We start from the raw sequence: 3,549 nt of genomic DNA on the forward strand, positions 1-3,549 counted from the left end.
TTTGTCGTGGTGGACCCAGTGGTTCAGAGTGCCTCCCGAGACCAGCCTCCCACCCTGAAAATGCTTTCCGCTCCCGCCAGACTCACCCCCACACCTTTAAAAAAAAAAAAAGCCCAACCACCGTGCGAAGTGACAACTGAAAGGCATTTGCGGCGGGAGGGTGGCTGTGTGGGCGAAATGACCTCCGCTGGTTGCTGACACCGTAATTACACGGCTCCGCACCGAAACAGCGTTTCAGATCCGTGATCTCACCCACTTCCTAAACTGCTCGGTCCCGGCGGCAGAACCCGGAGTGGGGGTGGGGGGGCGAGTGCGCCCCCAACCCGCACCGTCCCGGGCTCTGCGCCTCCGCCCCGGGTCGGTCTGGTCCTCGAAATGTTACCTTTTCCTTGGAAAGGAGCTTGAAGCTCCCTGAGGTCCGATCCTCTGAGCGTCGGGGCCACAGGCACGAGGGGTGCCTGGCGCCCGGCCACTGGGGAACAGGGACCTGAGGCGCCACGAGGGTGTCCCCACCCAAGAGGGGCTCCTTCCCCGGGGCTGGAAGGGCCGCACCCGAGGGGTCGCCAAACTGAGCCTGACCCCCGGTCTTGGTGCAGGGTCGGACTGGACAGGGATCGGGACAGCAAGGGGCATCCTAGTGTCACCGGAGACCCTCAGGCCACGTGGTCGGCTCCGGCGTCGAGCCTGTCGGAAGCCACTTACCGAGTCGCGCGCCGCTGCCGAAAGGGGAGGGCGCGGAGGAGAGACCAAGTTTAAAACGGGCCTGGACTGTCAGCACTCGGAGGCAGCCAACCAAAAAGTTGCCCAAGTGTGGCTCCGGGCCCAGCATCCGCCCCCACCCAGCACCCACCCAGTCCCGCCCCGCCCACGGCGCCCGGAGGCCCTCGCGTGCCCCCTGCCGGCGGCCGAGGGAAAGCGTGGCGGGCGACAGCCCAGGTCCCCCAGCCTGCGGACTCCGGAAAATCCACCCCAAACACCTCCCTGGGTGTGGTGTCCACTTACCTCGCTGCAGGTTTGACGAAGCTCCTGATATTCCAATAATGTTAGGAATCCGCCGCGCCCCAGATAGCCCATGCCCTCCCTTAGGGTGGCCTACAGTCACAGAAGCCCTGAGGGACAGAACAAACCCTCCCCAGCCTTGCTCTTAGTTTTATCTTTAACCTGTCCTTGGAATCTTGAGATTTGGGGTTTCCTAGAAGCTGGAGCACTTGCGATCATTTTGGTTGGAGGAACTGTTTCATGCAGCAGATATTTATCAGTGCTGACTCTGTGCCAGGCATTGTATTGTAATGGGTGCTGGGTGTGAAGTTCAAGGAGAAACTGCCCCTGCCCTCAAGGAGTGTAAAATGAGGTTCATCCCCTGACAGAAGCCCACATAGTGTGCCAAGGGCACAGCACAAAACGGGCAAGTCCGGCTAAGGAGTCAGTGAAGGCTTCCTGGAGGAGGGGGTACCGATGCTGAGTCTAGCATTACCAATAGGAGGTGACAGCATATGGAATATAGGAGAGGGAAAAGCTGAAGAGGCCAAGAGAGTTAGAGAAGAATCATAGAGTACAAGCACTTTATAAATCATCCAGGATTTTCTCTGGTGGGGTAGAGCTGGCCTCAGACTGTTCACCCATAATACAGTTGGCATGGTGATGGAATATAAGTTCCATGAGGACTCTTGTCCACTGGATCCCCAGAATTCAGCACAGTGCCTGGATAAGTGGGAAATGACGCCAGGGAAAGAGATTTACCATTTGTCCCCCAAAGTAGTTTAGTAACACTATAAAACTCCTACAGGCTCACATGGTAGTAGTGGTGGGGTCTTACCCAGCTGAGTTCTCCTGGGTCACCTTGAGTGTGAATTTATCCCTGCTTTCCCAGTACTTGGCCTAGGGCTTGGTGCAGTTAGTGCTTGATAAAACCTGTTGGATTTCTTCTCTTGGTGTGTATTTGGCCTGCCTTTCTAGAGCAGGCATCTGGGGGCATCAGGAGGTGTTAGGCATTTCTCTGCTGCTAGAGGGGAGCCTCCCTGCCCCCCCCCCCAACCCACTTGGCCCTGTTTCTCTGTGGAAGAACTTCTGTGGGATAATGACCCTAGCCTCTGCCCACACTTTCCTCATTCCCTTCCAAAAGAGGAAGGAATTCCAATGAAATCCTGTGCTAACATGAATTTTGAGAGCATGCAAACTGGGATTGGCTCATTGGCTTCCATCTCCTGCTTGTCTCTCATTCCCAATGAAACAGACTAAGATTCTGACCTTCTCTGATGGGGGTGGGGGGCAGGATAAGAACTGACCACCTGGAAGCCACTGAGAATTTTTTTTTTATTCATTATACAGTCAGTTGGAAATTTATGCCATTCCCTTTACCTTTGTGCTTTTTTGGTAGACCAAACCAAGTGAGTATTTCTCATTAACCCTGCAGTAACATGATCCTGCATTTTGCTCACTCTAAATTTTTGGCCCCCACATGTTATGGCAGGTGACATCCTATGACTCATCTTTCTCAAAGAACAGCAAATCCATTAGAAGGATGTCAGCTGTGAGGATTCATGTTCTTTTTCTTCGCTCTGTGCCCAGGATCAGTATAAGGAGATGGTGACTCAAGGTCTGGACTGAGAAGGGCGATAGAACAGACCCAGTTCTAAAGACTCGATCTTATCAGTGGGAAAGCTAACACTTTAATTTCCACTCTGTGTTGTATGTCTGAGTTGTTTCTGAGCATGGAAGGGGAAGAAAACACATTATTTACGCCCCCCCCCCCCCAAAACCTGCCATTGCCAGGTCTCTATTTCCAGGAGATACGAAGGTTCCCTTGTTCTCTATGGACGGACATCAGACCGATCTAGGGCATTTGCTTTTGCCAATTAATGGGCCTGTTCATTTACTCTTGTCTCTGCATTTTATTATGTTGTTGTAGAGTCAGAAGATAAAGCAACAACAGACATTACTTATTATTTGAATGATCGCTCCAGTCGGGTAACATTTTAATTGGTGTCTCTGGGCTGTTTGCCACATGCAGGTCTCAGCCCAGCAGCCTGCCTTTTCCAAGCAGCTGCACGCTTGTTTTCAAGCCAAGAGAGAATGTCTGCCCTCACTGAGACCTATTGGTTTTATCTGCCTAAATAAACGGTGTGGCTGATCAGTAATTAGAGGGTATGCTAGTTAGTCTCCTGGAAGCAAAGGAATACAGGTGTCCTTGTTTCTGACCTCCACATGGGTACAAACAGATTTATTTTTTAAAATCCCCCCTCAGGTTTGTTTTCTTACAAACTGGAGCACTATAGGTCACAATGCTGCTAACAAATATATGAATAAAGGTGTAAAATAGAATTCTATTTAGTTACATATTCAATATATTAAATATGTTACTTTTATTGATAAGAATGATCTGGTTTGTTATAAAATAATGAAATATGAACATACTTTAAGTCCACATCTTTCTGCAATTAACCTCTCATTTCCTTGTTTCTCTTCGTAGCAAAACTCCTCAAAAGCACTGCCTATGTTTGTTCCAATTCCTCTCCTCCATTCTTTTCTGAATTGCGTTATATTGGGCAG

Source organism: Molossus molossus, unplaced genomic scaffold (genome assembly GCF_014108415.1).
Source record: "Molossus molossus isolate mMolMol1 unplaced genomic scaffold, mMolMol1.p scaffold_m16_p_7, whole genome shotgun sequence".
Classification (NCBI taxonomy): domain Eukaryota; kingdom Metazoa; phylum Chordata; class Mammalia; order Chiroptera; family Molossidae; genus Molossus; species Molossus molossus.